The 18932-nt window shown below is 43.6% G+C and overlaps 1 pseudogene; it reads left to right on the plus strand.

The window, feature by feature from the left end:
• Positions 1-11154: 11154 nt before the first annotated feature.
• On the plus strand, positions 11155-11708 carry LOC116279028 (profilin-1 pseudogene; annotated as a pseudogene).
• Positions 11709-18932: the final 7224 nt, after the last annotated feature.

Genomic DNA, 18932 nt, shown 5'->3' on the forward strand with positions numbered 1-18932 from the left:
GTAAAACTGTCATTATATGTAGATGACATGATACTACATATAGAGAACCCTAAAGGCGCCACACAAAAACTACTAGAGCTAATAAAAGAATTCAGCAAAGTAGCAGGATACATCAACATACAGAAATCAGTGGCATTTCTTTACATGAAACTAATAATCCCTTTTAAAATTGCATCCAAACAATAAAATAATTAGGAATAAATCTGACCAAGAAAGCAAAAGACTTATATGGAGAACTACAAAACACTGACTAAGGAAATTAGAGAGGACTTAAAGAAATGGAAAGATATCCCAAGTTCTTGGACTGGAAGAATTAATATTATTAAAATGGCCATACTACCCAAAGCAATCAACAGATTTAATGCAAAACCTGTCAAATCACCGAGGATATTTTTTTTCACAAAACTACAAAAAATAATCCTAAAATTTATATGGAATCACAAAAGACCCAGAATTACCATAGGATTACTGAAGAAAAAGTGCAAAGCTGGAGGAGTAACCCTCCCAGATTTCAGACAATACTACAGAGCTACAGTCATCCAAGGTATTGGTACAAAACCAGACATATGGATCAGTGGAACAGAATAGGGAGCTCAGAAATTAACTCACAAATTTTTGGTCAGTTAATCTTTGACAAAGGAGGCAAGAACATACAATGGAGAAAAGACAGTCTCTTCAGCAAATGATATAGCAAAGACTGGACAGCTGCATGTAAATCAATGAAGTTAGACTTCTTCCTCACATCATACACAAAAATAAATTCAAAATGACTTAAAGACTTAAATATAAGACAAAACACTATAAACCTCTTAGAAGAAAACATAGACAAAATGTTATCTGACATATACCTCATAAATATTCTCCTAGGGCAGTCTACCCAAGCAATAGAAATAAAAGCAAAAATAAACAAATGGGACCCAAATGAACTTATAAGCTTTTGCAAAGCAAAGGAAACCATAAGCAAAACAAAAAGACAACCTATGAAATGAGAAAAAAATTTGCGAAAGATGAGAATGAAAAGGGCTTAATTTCCAGAATATATAAACAGCTCATAAAACTGAATAAAAAAAACAGTCCAATCCAAAAATGGGTAGAACTAAACAAGCAATTCTCTAATGAAGTCATGCAAATGGCCAATAGCCATATGAAAAAATGCTCAATATCATTGTTTATCAAAGAAATGCAAATTAAACTACAATGAGGTCTCAACTCACACCAGTCAGAATGGCCATCATGCAAAAGTCCACAAATGACAAATGCTGAAGTGGCTGTGGAGAAAAGGAAACCTCCTACACTGCCGGTGGGAAAGTAATTTGGTGCAGCCAGTGTGGAAAACAGTATGGCGATTCCTCAAAAGACTAAAACTAGACTTGTCAAAGGCTTTTGATCTCAAAACAGGCTGACAAGCTCCCAAAGACCTGGGCCTCGCCCATTATTCCGCCCCAGGTGGCCTGCGCCTTCAAGGGTTGGGGGCAGCCACCACTCATCAGGCAGGCCCACCTGCGCCGGGGGACCCTGGCTGAGGCCCAGTTGGAGGTGCTCCGGGCCCGGCCGGCACCCTCCCACCTCCTGGGGTTGCGCACGCTTTCCCAAACCCGCGTATGAGTGGCGGTGAAGGTGCGGAGTTCACTGGCTACTAATTTGGGGGGGCATCACAAACCATGGCGGCGGCCCCGGACCTGCCTCGGGGTCCTAACGAGCCACGCGGCCCCGGCCTCACCTCCGCACTCCCACCTGTGCGCCTCCCCCGCCGGCTCCCCGACCTGCGTGCCCCCACCAGCATCCCTTCATCTACCCAGAGGCACCAGCGAAGGGGACGGCAGGCGGCTGCCCAGATCCAAGGCCATGTTCCTCCTCAGGGGGGGGCTGGTCCAGGAGCGCCCGGCTCCCGCACAACTTCTGCGAGGTCTGGGCGGGCACTGGCGTCCGCACGGCCTGCGCCCCCCCCCGCCCGCCCGCAGCGCCGGTGCTCGGGCAGTGGCTCCTGCAGCACAGCGCATGGCGAGCTGGGCTGGGCGAGGCCCATTCCCAACGCCCCACCCCACCACAGACCGGGTCCTGGAGCCCAAGCAGAACCACCAAAACCAGCCCTGGGCCAGGCCACACCCTCAACCACAGTCCTGCTTGTCAAAACCCCTGTCACTGATCCCCCAACCCAGGCCAGGCCAGGTCCCTGACAGGACCCCCAAGATGAAACACGTTCTTATGCTGAGGTCCCCGCTGCCACATTGTGCCCCACTATGTACTAATCTAAGGACCCTGCACCCCAAGCTGACTCCTCATACCTCACCCCATGCTCCCCATTCCAAGATTGTCCCCTCACCCCGGGATTGCAGCCTTAACCCTCAGCCAGGTCACTTGCACTGTGAGGGGCCCAACCCTCAGCATGTTTCCCCCACAGCAGGATACCCCCTCACTCTGAGTGCACCCCTGATGCATGAAAACTGATGTGGGGCCTGAGGAAGGCAATGTCCCAGGTCTCAGTTGAGCCCCTGGGACATGCCCCGCCAGGTGTGGGTCCTTGGCTTCATGCAGGAAAGCATTCAAGAGAGAGTCACAGTTGAGTGAAGGTAGTTTATTCAGAGAGATACATTGAAAGGCAAGAGAAAAGCCAGAGAAAGGTCACGAGGTGTGGGGGTTGGGAGCTCAGATTGAAAGTAGGGACACGTTCCATAGACAGAATGTAGGCTGTCCCCAAAGAGAGAGAGAGGGGCTATCGTGAGATGCCATGTTGTTGATTTTTATGAGCTTGGTGGCTTCATATGCTAATAAGTGGAAGGACTAGTCTAAGTAGTCAGGAGAAGGTGCTGTGATTCCCAGGAATTTGGCCATTTCCCACTCTTTGACCTTTTGTGGCCAGCCTTTGGACTTCCATGGTGCCTGTGGGCGTGTTATTTACCATGTTAATTTATTCCACTGGGAGTATAATGAAGCTCAAGATCTACTTGAAGTTAAATCTCTCATTATCCTGAGCCTCATGGCCTACTGGGGGTTGACTCTTTCACCATCTTAATGTTAATTGCTGTAGCATTCCTTGAGTGACTGCGCCTGCCCCTTTCCATCCTGTCTCACCCCTACCCCAAGCTGACCCCCTCACCCTTCACCCCATGTGTGCTGGGGCGTTTCGCTCTCCAGTCACCATGGTGACAGCCACCAGTCAGAGATCTGGTGCAGTGTGTGGACAAGCAGCCCTGTGTCCAGGCTCTTGGGCTCGGCAGGCAAGGCTGGAGGCAGGTCAAATTCCCGCCCAGGGGCCCTTCCCCTGTGCCCTGTACCTCCTCTGAGCCAGAGGCTCAGGGTGTCCCAGGCTGTGCGCCAGGGTGGTCCCAGGCTGATGGCGTGTATTGTGATCCAGACCCCAAGGTCAGAGGTGCTGGGTACATGGACCTGCCAAGGGGAGGATGTGGCCAAGCCTGGGGATGGGCAGCAGGCAGTTGGCTCTGTGTGTGGCCTGGGCTCAGCCCAGGTGGGTTCAGGGACTGTGTTCATTCATCTAGGGGCAGAGGGAAGGGGGAACGGGAGCTTTGAACATGTCCTTCTTAGGAGCTCAATTCTCAAGAGGAAAGTTCCTGCATTCCTTCACACAATTGTCAGTGATTTTTTCTTTGATGCTACACGATAAATGTGAGAGCATTTGAGAGGGTCATTTGAGTTGGTCCCTGATTCCTTCTCACTCTCTTGACTTTCCACAGAGTCTTGAGTAATACATTCCATCTCATTGGCACTACTGCTGGATAGAACCCATACTTTCTAGTATAAAAGGAGACTGAATTCTGACTGGGGTATATGGTTTCCCAGGATATTAGTCTGCCATCTTGTCAAGTGGCCGACTTTCCAAATAAAGTCGCTATTCCTTGCTCCAACACCTCGTCTCCTCATTTATTGGTCTGTCATGTGGTGAGCAGGACATGTTTAGACTCAGTAACAGCACCACACACCTTCCCAGTACTTTTATTTCCTGTCTCAGAAGAGAGACAAACAATAACATAGTAAAAGGTACTCAACTCTATTATAATCAGAGAAATATAATCAAACGTGAAATGCTATTTTCCCACCTATCAAACTGTTAAACACTTGCAAAGACGTTCCCAGTGTTGGGAAACCTGCTGGGAAGCCTTCAAAGGCTGCCGGTGGTGGTGGCCTGTAAATGGTATGACATCTTTGGAAAGCATCCATTTGTTAGTTTCTATCAAAATTTTTATATGCAAACCCTCCAACCAGAAAACTAAGGTCTACAGAGAAAGTTTTACTCCATATACTTCAGTATTGCTTATGTTTTCACACAAAATACGTATTACCTGAGGAATTTAAAAATACATTTTATAAAAAGAATTCTGAAATTTAGGCTTCTGTAAACATTTTCTTGAGCTTTATAACTTTACTATTCTGGAAAAAAATTAAATGTACTTTTTTTTTTTAGAAGTGATTAGCAGCAAAAGTTGAATATGTAGAGACTCTGAGTTTGTCTTTGGGAGAGGCCTGCAAGAGCCCCAAGGAGAGACTCAGTGGCTGCAGGGTTAGGGTTAGGGCCTGGAAGGGGCCAAGGAGCTGAATAGGATAAGATAAATTTTAAATGTCGGGTGGAAAGCAAGAGTGTGGCAAGAAGCTCAGAAGTCCCCACCTTCCAGTCTCAATGAGTCATGATGAAGGGGGAATAATCAAATGGTCGCACTTAGGTTAACAGACTGCTTATTCTGATACTTGCCCTTAGAATGCTTAATGAACGTGACCGACCAGTTGCTACCCACAGCTCCAGGCCCAGTGTTAAAACTAAAGCCATTGATCTTACTGTTTCTATTTTATTCCAGTATCGAAAGTCATAATCATGCTTGGTCTCTGAGTTCTTCTCCAGGGAGAAAGTCACGGGACTGTAACCATACAAAATAGCCCAAATTACCAAGAGCACATCTTAAGTGCTTACAAGATAAAGAGATGTAAACACTAGCCTCTATAGAGTTGGTCAACTGGAGGCATTATGATGCCATTCTAAGTCTTCTGATGAAAAAATGATCCTGTTGGTTGTTATCAATGCTTCATTGTTTAAGCTATGGCTAATCACCCTGTCCCGTCCCCAACATGGCTTCATAATTTTGAAGGCACTAGCCTGCTGTGGGTCCGCTTTGCCTGGCAAAATAATAAAGCTTCCTCTTTTCTTCTAAATTCTAAGACCTTGTCTCTGTGTTATTTGGCTTGTCAGGGACAGGGGCTATTCTTTCTGCAACAATAAGGCTAATGAGATAAACACACAGGCAATCACCAGGACCTCTGGATCCACCAGACATCAATATTAAAAACTGATGTAAAACCACAGAACACCAACTAAGGAGCACTCTACCGGTGGTACAGTGGGGCGTGGGGTTGCATGAAGCAGCGTGGCAGGACACACACGTTGTGCAGGCACGCAGGGCCACTGCAAAAGAAAAAAATATCAAGAAAAAAACATTCTACCTAGTAGAAATTAAAGTCCTCCTTCTTAATGGGGATACTGAAGAATGTTAAAAATGTATATATGCACACCTTTTCAAATCAGGTCAAATAAGCTTGGGCTGGGGAGACTTCAGGAATGGAAACCCTGAGTGTCCACATGGCAATGGCTGGGGCAGGTACTGCCAACACAGGATGAGCCTGTACCCCAGGGACCAGAGGTACTGTCAAAATAAACCCACTGCAAGCACAAACATTGATGAGTCAAAAACCATAAAGTTGAGGTTACAAAACAAAGCCAGGATCCAAACACAGCCTCCTCAATATCACTACAAACAAAACGAGGGAAACCAACTCAGAACACTTCAACAAATAATGTGGATCCCTTGATTCTCCCAAACACGGCACAGGGGGCCTGTGCCCAGACCACTGGCTTCCTTTAGGTCTGCATATCCACATTCCTGTGCTTTGAACATCTCCTATAATTTAAACTGTAACCCTTTGCATATCCAGGCCATCTTATCTGGAACAAGGCCAGGCTGACTAAATCGAAAAGCTAAATTCCAGAATACTTAAACAACATGTTGCACTATTTGTAGAACACAGCAGGGAAGGCCACCCACCCAAAGCACAATTCCTAATGCAAGGGGTGGGGGCAGGTGACTGTCCCAGATCTTCAGGCATTCTGAAATTCTGAGCAGTTGTCAGGAGTTCTTGGAATGTGACCTTAGTCACTCACTCATTTATGAGTTTTGTAAAATTAACTCATGCTTTTATTAAAGTTCATAAGAAGTGCACCTTTCACAACACAGTGTCACAGAATTACAACCCTTACACCTAAGAGCCCATCTCTGCATCTAGAAGCACATGGTTAAAGAAACTTCCGTGTACTGAGCCCTCTTTGGAGGAAGCCACTAAGATTAGCCTGAATGGCCTTTATTGGATGAGAATCCTGAAAATTTGCTGGCGTAAGGTCTGTGTTATCAAAGATCAAGTGTGCCATCCCTGTCTGAAGGCTCAACTTAGTGAGATTTTACTCTGGTGAAGTTAAATTTAAAGGCCACCACATGGAAATTTCTAGCAACCAGAGCTGTCTGAGCTGCCTCAGGAGACAGTTCCTCATCCTCAGTGGGCTGGTATAGAGTTTGATCTGAACAGGGAGGGCAGCCAGACTTGAAATCATATATTTCTGGAAAGGTGAGCCACAAAGCCAGGTGTATCTGTGTGCTGCTGGTTACACATGCTACAGCAAAGACCCACACATAAATTGCCACTCTCCTACAACCTGTCTTTATCAAAATCAAGGGAGGGGCAATGGTAATATTTGGAGAATGAAGGCAGTCTGTAAACTTTAAGATCAATATAGTCTTGAAGATCTAATTTATAACCTGATATATTACAATGGTCTCTGTGACACGCTTAACTGTAGGTATATATTAAAATGAAAATAACATTGCATAGCCTTTGTCACTCAAGCCCTCTCAGATAACTTCTGTACTTACCGTGGTGCTGAGAACGTGTGTACCAAGTATTCACTGACTGAGCAGCTAATTCCATTTAACAGCATTAATAGAAATGAAACAAGATGATAGCTAATGCTGAGTCTTGCTACAAACCAGGCATTCCTTTTATTTTATCTGCATTATCTCATTTCATGGAAAGAACACGGAATTTGGAGCACATTGACCTGGATTATAATTTCAGCTGTATTTAAAAACAACAACAACAACAACAAAACAAACCCAATTGGATTTGCAGCAAACTTCAATACTGGTTACATGCAGGAAGTAAGCTCAAGGACAGCGTGAGAAATCTCCTCTTGGGTCTATGCAGTTATGTACATGAATATTGACACATAGACATTGCAGTATGTATAAATCATACATAGCATATACCTAGTGTGTATGCAGGTGTTCGAAAAGTATTTGCTGTTTTGAATTTTTAAGAAATTTGCTACTCTATAAAATATAAACAATTTGCACATTGCAACAGATAGGGAATTTTCAACAATTTCACAATGTGATTTAATTTACATTTAAATTAAATGATTGATTTCTTCTAATTTATTTATCTTATTTTTCATGTTAAAACCCTACAATGACCTCAGTGAGCATATCATAATATATGCATAATGATGGCGAATATATACAAGCTCACGTTCTGGCAGTTAAACATAAGGAACAACACAAACATTACTAACAGTGACATGCCTATTTATGGGAAACTTGTCTTTCCGTTTTTGCACTTTTCTGTATTGTTCAAACTAACAAGGTCCTTGGCAAATATAAAGAGTTCTGCTCTTTGACCTGTTGACTGTGGGGAGCCCTTTGAGTGTGTTGGGCTAGGACTCTCGAGGCAGCAGTAGTGGGAACGCCTCACAGGGGAGATGAGGATGGGAGACTTGTCTTCAGTAAAAAGAAGCAATACACATTCACTCTGAAGTCTTGGAAGAGTAACTTGCCCTCTCTGAGCCTAGGAGTTCCAGGTCTCTAACCTTAGTTTGATTTCTTATCCACTTACAAAGCCCCCACCAGTGCGGCCTCTAACTCACAGCCTCAGGGCATCTCTGGATACATGCGGTGTGTGAAGCACCTGCTTCCAGGGTCTGAGTCTGACAGCACTTCCCCCTGGACAAACAAACCTCCACGAGGCACACGACCCTTCCCTGACCAAACCTTGGCTCCTCCAGACTCGACCTCCATCATCTGACCTTCAGCATCATCCTGCTGGGCCCATGTCACACAGGCAAGTCCCCTGCTGAGTCAGCTTAGCCAGGACTGGGATATGACCACCCAAGGGAATCTGATCATCTGGCCTGCCTGCAGCAGGAACCCCTTAAGGGCCAGCCAGAGCCCAGGCCGTGGATGTTTCCTCTCAGTGAGTCTTCATCCATGACCCCACTGGCCTAGGACGAAGGTGGACTTGGGCCTGGTTCCTCTAGCCATGTCACCCCTTGGAGAGTCCCTCCTGAATACAGTGTTCCATCTTTAGCACCTGTCGAGTAAGTTTCCCTAGGGGCGCTGTGGCTGCCCATGGATCAGGGCACTGTCTTCATTGCCCCCGCGTTCTGAAATGATGGACACAGAAAAATGGAAACCATCCCATTTGCCACCCAGGCTCCCCTACCAGGAGGGCCCCCCCCAGACATCACCACCCAGGGTGCTTACTGACCCAGGGCTGCAGGTCACCTTAGTCTCCAGTCACCAGCCACCCTCTGTGTCACCAGACCAAAGACCTGTGGCTTTTCACTAATCCCATTTCCTCCAATGAAAGAATCAGGTAAACACAATAAAATACTAAGAGGAGCAATGAACACACCCGCCACCTCTCCACTGCCACAGCACCTTTGTTTTAAAGCACTTTAGCTTCTGCTGTCCCATTTGAAACATTCCTAATATCTTAATTAACAAGGTAATATGTATTCTTTTTATTCTATTTTTATTGAAGTATAGCTGATTTACAATACTGTGTTAGTTTCAGGTGCACAGCATAATGACTTGGTGTTTTTGCAGATTATACTCCGTTATACATTATTACAAGATATTGGGTTTAATTCCCCAGGATGCACAGTAAATCCTGGTTGCTTATCTATTTTTTATACAATAGTTTGTACATCCCCTTTTAAAATTACAATCATGTTGAATTTATACTGTATTTAATAATTATTTTAGATGTAAAAATGTGGAAGCTGAAACTCACAAACACATGTACATGTAAATACTAGACGCTGTGGTCACAGAGGAAATAGAAGAGTTAAAATCCTGATGTTGGGAAGGCAGTCTCCACCAGCTACCAGCTCTGTGACTCTGGGTAATTAGGGTCACCTCTCCCAGTGGTCTCCCGACTGCAGGGCGGGAGTAAGGAGCTGTCTCCCTCTTGGGGCGTGGCCTGGTGCTGGGCGGGCGCTCCGTGAGCTGGAGCCCACGGCGTTGGGGCTAGAGGCTGGTAGGGATGTCCAGGAAAGGGGGATTGATGCACTGAGGGGCAGGACTGATGGGGCAGAGCAGATGAAGCTGCAGGGGGCGGCCCTATGGCCTCCTTCCCTTCTAGCCCAACCCAGGCAGACCCCCTTTACCCCAGTCCACATGAACTGGGTTGGAATCTTTGGCTCAGCCTCTCTGAGAAGCCTCATGACTGTCCCACAGGCCTTCACTTGGGGGTGGCCCCTTCTTTCCAGGAGCCTGGAAATGATGGGAGCTCCCTCATTGGGAGGTGTTCTGGGTACCAAAGCTGGGATCCAAACATCAGGTGCCACCCCGGGTCTGTCTGTGTCCAATCCTCATGTGACACAGGCCAAGGGCCACCTGACCCATGGGTGTCCAAGGTGCTGTCCCTGGGGTCTCCACATGTGGGGACTTGTGTTTGACCTGTGCTCCTCTGGAGGAAGCAGCGACTTGGCCCTTCACTTCTGCAAGGGTCACCCTGCAGTCTCAGGCTGCTGGGTGCTACACAAACATACACACGGCACACACCACATACACACCCTACATAAACACACACACCACATACAAACACACACCATATACACCCCACACACAAACATACACATGCAGACACACATCACACACACATAGGGCACATGCCCGTGTCTCCCCCTTCCCTGGGGCCATGCGGGGAGCCCAGCAGACTGACCAGTGGTAGCCACAAGGCTTCACTGACTCATAGTAAATTCCATCTCATCATTACATTTGTCATTTATTTAAAGGTGTCAAGTGGGAAGAGCTTTTAAGAAGAAACTCAGCAGGACAGTGACCACACGTCCTCACAGAAGCAGAGCCTGAGGAGGAGACGCTGACTGGGGAGATGTGGGTGAGCCAGCAGCGGGGCTTCTGCTCAGGTCAGGATGCAACCCTCGTCCCGCCCTCCTTCCCCTCCTCCTTTCTTTCTCCCTTTCAAATAACTGTATTTGGGAAGGTTTCTTCTGCTACAGTTTGCCTGTTTCTTTTCGTTTCATTTAATAGCAACAGATTTCTTATACTGGTGTGAACACCGTCAGTATGTTTTGAAGTGCACCGTGCTTTTCCCGCTTAGGAGGGTCAGGCACATTCACAAAAAGGAACCAGATATTATCCAATCTGCAGCAACTTTGTAATCAAGCCCAGGCGCTCGGCCCTCATTGAAGGCAGGGGAACATCAGCCCTCCTCAGGGCTCTGCGGGGAAGACAGTTTTGTGGCTCTGGGCTGCCCCTCCAGTGACACAATCGCCACCGGATGGGGCAGCCGAGGCCTGAGCTGACAAAACCTGCCTCGGTCTTCAGGAACTTTCTTACTTACCAAACATCAGCCTCTTCCCCTGCTTTCTTGTCCTTCCATGGACCAGAGAGGACCGGTGGCAGGGCTGGGCCATCAAAATACTATGAGGGGCGCCCATTCTTTCTCCCAGAAATGACCTCCTGGTACCTGCCCAGCTCTTATCCAGCTGCTCCCTAGTGTTTCTGGTCCATCTGACCCCTGTAAAATCCATGCGGACGCCCTCCAGGCCTTGAGAAACCCCCAACCCCCACCTGTGTCCACCGCTGACCATAGGGTGCACCTGAGAATGCAGACTGTTTTTTGGGGATTATATGTGTGTATATATATATATATATAAATAACCCAGAGATTTCAATCTTTAAAGACTAGAGAGCTTTTCAAAATACAAAAGAAACCAAAAATAAAATAGCCATTTGTTCTTGAAGAGTTGCCAGAACTCAAAATGTAAAATCCAGTTTTGCAGTATGTTCTGGTTATATGATCCAGACTTTAGAAGACTGTTGGGACAGCTCACAGAGACGCAGTCCAGTGGGCAGCCCGTGCCCCGAGCTATCCGTCTCCCCCCGCCCGCCAGCCCGAGGCTTCCCGAGCCCCGCCCGAGGCCCCAGCAGCAGCGCCGGGGAACACCTACATCACAACCTGTTAGTGGACGGGACCGGTCAGGGTGCGGCCATGGTGGGCTCTAAGGACTCACTCCACATCTGGGCCGCCAGCCCAGGAAAACCTTTGCTAGCATCACACCAGCTGAGGTTGGTGTCCTGATTGGCAAAGACTGGTCAAGATTTTTCATGAGTGGGTTAAGGATTGGGGGTCAGAAATGTTCTGTGATTCAGGACTCACTGCTGCAGGATGGAGAATTTCCCATGGATATTTGTACCAAGATCATAGGTGGCACACTCACCTTCAATATCATGGTCACCGTGACTACCAAGACGCTAGTCCTGCTGAAGGGCAAAGAAGGTGTCCACAGTGGTATGATCAACAAGAAATGTTATAAAATGGCCTCCCTCCTGTGGTGTTCCCAGTACTGACCTCATCTGTCCCTTCCCCCTACTGCTCCCCACTGATTTTGCACCCCTCTCCTTCCCCCCACATACACCATTTTTATTTTTGTGGCCATTACCCCACATCCCTTTTTGCTGCCCAAGCCACATGGTCAGGGGTCAGGGCTGGATGGACACCTCCCTCTTCTCATACTCTTCCTGTGTGTGGTTGGATAACTTTTTTGTTTTTTTTTGTGTATTTTTCCTGAATAAAAAAGATTCTACCAAAAAAAAAAAAAAAAGCCTGCTGATCTGAGCCAAAAATACATATTTCGCTTTTAATGTCAGATGCTACCTATTCAGTAGCCTTCCCCCAAGTTGCTTTCCATTCAATTGCCTGCCAGCCCTGCCAGCCCTGCCTCCCCACTCATGTGATTCACTTACCTGTGGCTCTGCTGCACAGGACTGGGAGTTCTCAGACCATCCAACTTTCTCCTCCAGGATGGCAGACATCTCTGGCCATTCGACTGCCATAGTCCTTGATGTTTGGGTTCAAAGTATATTTGTGATGGTGGCATTTCCAAGCTCTATGTAGGGTCTACCTCCACGCTTAAAATCATAGCTGGGTCTGCCATGAAAGTCCCCCTAATAAGCTAAAGGTTTCTTCTTAGATTTACACAAAATGTACACTTTGTTAATCTATGACTTTACTTCTTTATTTCTTGCAGTGTCCATGTTACATATTTTTAGATAAAAGACTCAATTTCAATTAAAATTAACTGAAATGTATCTCCTTTATAATAGTATCAAGAAATCGGAAACAACCTTGAAATATGGCGGTCATAATCTCATGGGTTTTATTCTCTTTTTTTAAGCAAAATAAATCATTATCTCCTCTCTTCCCAGTGGGGACACGGGGAGGGGAGCATTAATCCTGAATGTTTACTTATGTATAAAAAGTAGATTTTCAGAGTGGGTGAACAGCCTAAATGTGTTTATTTTTTATAAGAGGCAGGAAATTAAACTCCTGAAGACAGTTACTTTACCTTGTTAATTTAATTTATGAAAAAAAGTGGTGAAAATTGCAAATCTTCTTCAGACTTCTCAAAGATATTTGGACAGGTACCTTATCACAAAGGTCATCATCAATGGTCTTTCTGATTCTAGAGGAGGAAACCTATTATGAAATAGTAAACAATTAGTCAATATTATCAATTTATTCTGAACCTTTGAGAATTAAGACATAAAATGAGAAAAATTTCCCTTTGGTGCGATATTTATCCATAATGAGAAGCAAATAATCCATCCATTTTCTAGACCCCGGGAGGGTGGAGACATGTGGGTTGACTCTGAGCAGCTACTGAGCTGATGGAAATGATGCTACAGTTCCCACGTGTCTCCCGGTGATCCCCCTAGACATTTGGTTTTCATGGCTCTCTCTGAAGTTAGAGAAAGTCATAATGGATCATCACTGCATTTAGATTGTGATTGTGATTCCTCCAACCTAGAAATAATGTGGCTTCCCAGGCTCAGGGCGAAGAACTCTCTCTCTCCCCAATACACAGGGGTAGGTTAGTGGGGGGGGCACCATTACCCCATGCAGAGAACAATCATTTTAGAAATGTTTTAACTTATAGCTTAAACCAGGAAATAAAGTGTAACAGAAACATTAAAGCCAATGGTTTCAACAGCTAGCTAGTCAACACTGACTAGTGCAAAACACCGATCTGATACAGAAAACTGATAACACCACACCCATCCTGAAAGAATTTATGATCTAGTAGGAGAAAGAGAAAGAGAAAGAGAAAGAGCAGGTATTCAACAAATAAGTAAGTATATAAGTAAATACATAAATACTGAAAAAATGAATTTTCTACTGGAAATAGAAGCAAAGAAGAGCTGGCATTTCCAACATAAAGCATAAGAAGGCACTGAAGGCTTGGGGATATGAGCATGAAATAAAGTTGAATTGGATGTTCTTTTGTCCCTTTTGTAGTCTTCCCAAATGTAAATGGATTCCTTCCATAAGGCAGTGGTGTTTCAGAACTAACACTACTCTTAATATCCCTAATTATCTAATGTGGAACAATGCAGATGGCAGGCTATTCAGGATTTTTCTTCCTTTGTCTTTCACCAAGAGAACCAGCTCACTGCTCATTAAAACCACCTGCAAAGGGCAAACAAGTGAGGGGAGGGAGCTGAAATTCCTTTTGGAATTTTTTGGGAAGCATTGGTGAAAGTTTTGGTGGAATTGTAGAAACAGTCTCTTTATACTGTCTTCTTCTTTCAAAGAAACCTTGTTTCCCATCAGTGAGATTTATATGGAGACTAGAAAATGGCATGTGTGCTTTGACTTTCTGGGTAAAGAAGTCTTCAAAGAAGGACTTCAAGAAAATAAAGCTTTCTCCCATTTCATATCAAATATTAATTTATATTTTCCTCTTGAAATAGATTTTATAACCTAAAACAAACCAAGATAAAATATTTCTCAACTAACAGAACACATCAGTATTCACAGAAGTAGCAGAATCTGTTTTTATTTTAAAATTGATGGACCTTAAATTTACTAAAGAAATAAACAAGTGAGAGCAACAAAAAATCTAAAAGTAAAATTAAAACAACAACAACAACAACAAAGAATGACTTTAGAATAGTGATTCTTATCAAGAAAGGAGCATGAATTAAAATGATGAAATCTGTGGTGAAAGTTTCTGAAGCCCCAGATGCTAATCAACCTCCTCATCCACTGCACCCCCATGGTCATTGCCTGTAACACAGAGAACAACTTCAGACAGAAGCAGGCTGCACATGTAAGCAGTATGGGGGCTGCCAGAACTTTATTTAAACCCAATAAGATGGAACTGATTCAATAAAAGAGGACAAGCAAGGGGAGGGACAACTGTATGGACATTAGTGTAGACTAAGTTTTGGCTTTTTAAACAAATAGTCCACAAAAATGAATTCTTCTGTGAGATAAAGACTTCTGTTTTTATTACTTTTAAGGCTTTTTGATGGTTGTGATGTCCCTGCGCTTCCAAGATACATATGAAAAGTGTCTTTTTATACACTAGATTGGAAAATAGAACAACTAATAATGATGATAATAATAGGTATTAAATCTGGGTACTACACACAGCATACGAGGACGTGCTTCACAACAACAACACGAGAGCTAACGGGCATTGAGCATTGTGATGTACAGTCACCGATGAGCAGTTTTACATGTTTTAATTAATTTATTCCTCACGACAATATGGTGCGGATTCTTTTGTTACACTTCTTGGATCAATGAGAAATTTTGGGTGGATGGTGTCACATTTTAATCTAAATTTCTTGTGTAAGTCAAATACAATTTCCTTCTACCAGGATTTTGATTGTCTGATGTCAATTTATATGCACAGTATTTTTTATCTCCCATTTATAAACATAGTGGTAAAATACTCATAACATAAAATTCACTATCTTCACTATTTTAGGTGTACAGATCAGTAATGTTAATAACAAGTACATTATTGTAGAATCTTCAGAACTCTTTTCAAATCTTGCAAAACTGAAATCCCATACCCAGTAAATAATGCACAGACCCACCATTTTCCTTTCTGTCTCTATGACTCTGTCTACTCCAGATACCTCATGCAGGTAAATTCACACAGCAGTTGTCTTCTTGTGGCTTCCTTATTTCATGTGTCACAGAATTTTTGAAAACTTATGAAACTATGATAATGCAAACATATTATTTTCATGTTATAAGAACTATATCTTCATTTTATAAGAAGGTTTTTTAAAATTATTACTATCTCCCAAAAATGGTCATGACAAGTGATGACTTCTGTGCTTTTTTTAACTCAAATAATGATTTTAACTTACTGTTATTTTTTTATTTCTAATCATTTACTTAGAGTAAGAAAGGTTTTAAATCAACACATGCTACCAATAACAAAATATATATCAATAGTATACACTTAAATTAAAATTTATTATCAATAAGATATTTGATTCACTTTGCATTGTCTGTTTCTCAAATGAAAACTTTGAGACACACTTTACTATTCTTTATGAAGTAGATATTATTTTCACAAAGAAGTGTATTCCTAAATATTTCTAAGTGTTAATTTTACTTATTTCCTTTCTTTTTTAATAAGTGGGAAAATTTTCATCAATTACAGATCCCACAAACCCAGCTGAAATAAATATTATATATTCCCATGACAAGCAGTCATCACCATTTTGCATTTACAATTTTATTCTTAAACTAAAATTTGAAAGCACCAAAGTCAAATAAGAACCTCATGCTTTTGTAATCTATCAGTTAATTTTATTGTTAAAAATTATTTTTCTTCCTTTACAAATAAAATTCAGTAGACTGTGGCTCTTCCTTTGTAAAAATAAACAAACAACCCCCCCCCCCAAAAACCAATAATGTTACAGTTCAGATTTCAAACTTCAGCTTTTTCAACAAAGCTCAAATTTCTTTTCACCATTTTTCTTTCATGACCTCTGATGGTGGAAATGTAAATTCACATTATAAATATCAACAGAAATAATGCCACAAATTCCATTTACCTTGTTACTGAAGATCATTTCCCTTCTTTTCATATTTATTTACCTTGAGAATGTAACGGTATCAATTATTCAACAATATAGAAAGAGTGTTGGACAATTTTATACTACTTCAAAGCATAAGAAATCCCTCTTATTCACAGTGTATAAATCTCAATGTGTATGTGTGCACATTATATACAGTAAAATGAACATTTTATTGATATAAAAACGTACTCCTCCGACTACTAGCTTTCAAATGGAAATTGAATAAAGTTTGGCTAAGTTGAAACAATTATTTTAACTTACAAAACCATCATTTTTCCTAAATCCTGTACATTATGAATAAGGCAGCAAAATTGTATATTAAGATCTGAATTATTTGAATTCATTACTTAAACTTAGTTAATAAGACTACTGTCTTGACATGAGTTCCTCCCAAAAAGGCCTCCTCACAGGGAATTTATCTGGGAATGTGACCCCAAAGAGTAAGAATAATGAACAAGGTGGTGAAAACAGGGAAGAATTAAATGCTGAAGTAAAGTTATGTTATCACAATGACCATGGCCGACCTGTGCTGGAGTCCACAGGCTTTCCGGGAGGCCTCATCAAAGCCAGGAAATGAAGAGAAGGCTTTTCCCACAGGCTTCCACCTGCCATGGATTTAGTGGCCCTTGGACTTTGACTATCATATAAGCACTTGTAGGCTGCACATTCCACATCCTGCACTTCTTGTCAGAAAGCTTCCAGGAAATGAAAGGAGAGGCTCACACCTTAGCCAGAGTAAGGGACTCCCCAATTGCACCTGCAGGAAGCTGGTCAAAGTCTCCAAGAACTGGTAGTAGGACAGGTGCCTGCAGTAGAACATGGGGCCAGGAGGGTGCTAAGTGATGCTCAGAGTGCATGCTGGTGCACTAGAGCCTTAGCACTCCTCAGACCCCTTTTCTCTCCCTTAGCTCTAATCTGCCCCTAAGTCTCCTTCCAGGTGCTGGCCAACTGCAATCTCCATAAGAGGGTTTGTGGAACATTCCGGTATCCACAGCTGCCCCCAAAGCCTTGCTGAGAGTCAGCGTCTCTCCTCCCCACCACTAATTCTAAATTTCTCTCATCTTTGGCCAGTGTCTCAGCTGATCTAAGGTTGCCTGCCTGGTACAGTGAGCCAGACCTTCTTTATCTAGGTTTGATTTGCTTTACCTCCATGAGGACATAGTTGCTGTAAATGCCAAGATACCATTATCACCTGATACAAAACACCAGGCGATGCATCAGTGAAGTTTGTGACTATTCCTTCCTGCCTCCAGTATACAGCAGTGACCCAGGTTCTTCACGTTAATAAGGGCAAGTTAATCTTGAAAATATATTAACATATTAATTCTCTTTTGCTTGATGATCCAGGAATGAGAAGGCCAATCACTGGAATCAGGAGCCCAAAGTGGCTAGATGATAGTCAGATCCTGTGGAATGTTTATGTTGTCCTCTGGTGGAAGTATTTTCCTTCTTGGGAACCAAGACCTCCAACCCAGCAGAGCCTAAAGCTTCAGACACAGGAAGCATAAACTTTGAAAGTGAGTCACTAGGAGTAATGGTAAATGGGGCCATTTGTATTCCCACCTCTTGGTTCCTGACAGGACAGCACCATATGTCAGCCATCGATACAGCACACATAGCACACACTTTCCCCAACCTGAAACTTGAGCTGAGCCATCAACAGCTCATCCAACCACTATATCAGATCAACTTCTTCTAGGTGATGAGACAGATGGTAATCCCAGTGGAATCTGTGCTCATGCACCCCTAGTTTCACTACTTTTGTCATAAATTAATCCCTCAAACACAGTGTTGTAGAGTATGTTGTGCCAATAAGTAAGGCATTTTGTAAGCCCCAAATTCATGGTGCTGGTGGAGGCTTTGCTGGCAGAGAATTAAATGCATTACCATTGTAGGTTTAAATTCTAGCAAGGATGAACTGTTGCCATCTCTAGAGTGGAAGGGATCCAATAAAGTTAATCTGACAGCAAATGGCTGGCTGGCCTCCTTGAGAGATAATATATCACAGACTCAGGACCAGGCTCTACTGTTGACAAGCTGGGCACTCAGAAAGGAGCAGGGTCTAGATCTGCATTAGGGAGAGGGAGCCTGGTCTGCTGTGCCCACGGCTCTTCCCAGCCATGTTGTCATATCTGTTCATGCTCCAATCGTCCAAACAGGGGACCTCTAAAGGTTAAGGATGCAGTATAGTTCACATTCACAGAGCAAACTAAGCTGTCCAGTTGATTGCTGAGAGTCTTCTATTCAGAGAGTGCTCTTTGGTGGGCACTAACACGAGACAATGGTCTGCATGCTATATATCTGCCCCCAGAGATCCATCCACTTGCCTCTATCCCCAGATTTCCTTGTCTCTGTTTCCTTTTTTTTCTTGCTTTACCAAAGCCCCTGACAAAAAGTCATTTGTTACTTCCCAGTAGTCTATACGTATCCATAGCTCAGGCCACTTCTGCCTCCATATAATGTAATATATGAGTTGTTCTGTTTGGAGCTCTTCCCACTGGAAGGATCTCGCTTTAGGGATGCGTTCCTTTAGGGCGAGCTCTGAGTGCAGCTGTAGTGTGACAACAGTTCATTTATGGCTGTCATCAATATGCCACCCTAACCCACATGTGAACCAGGCCAGCATTTTTTTTCTCTTTAATCAGCACAGCTATTTCTAGCTACCATCAGATCTGCTGGTTCACA

This window comes from Vicugna pacos, chromosome 35 (genome assembly GCF_048564905.1).
Source record: "Vicugna pacos chromosome 35, VicPac4, whole genome shotgun sequence".
In the NCBI taxonomy this organism is placed as follows: domain Eukaryota; kingdom Metazoa; phylum Chordata; class Mammalia; order Artiodactyla; family Camelidae; genus Vicugna; species Vicugna pacos.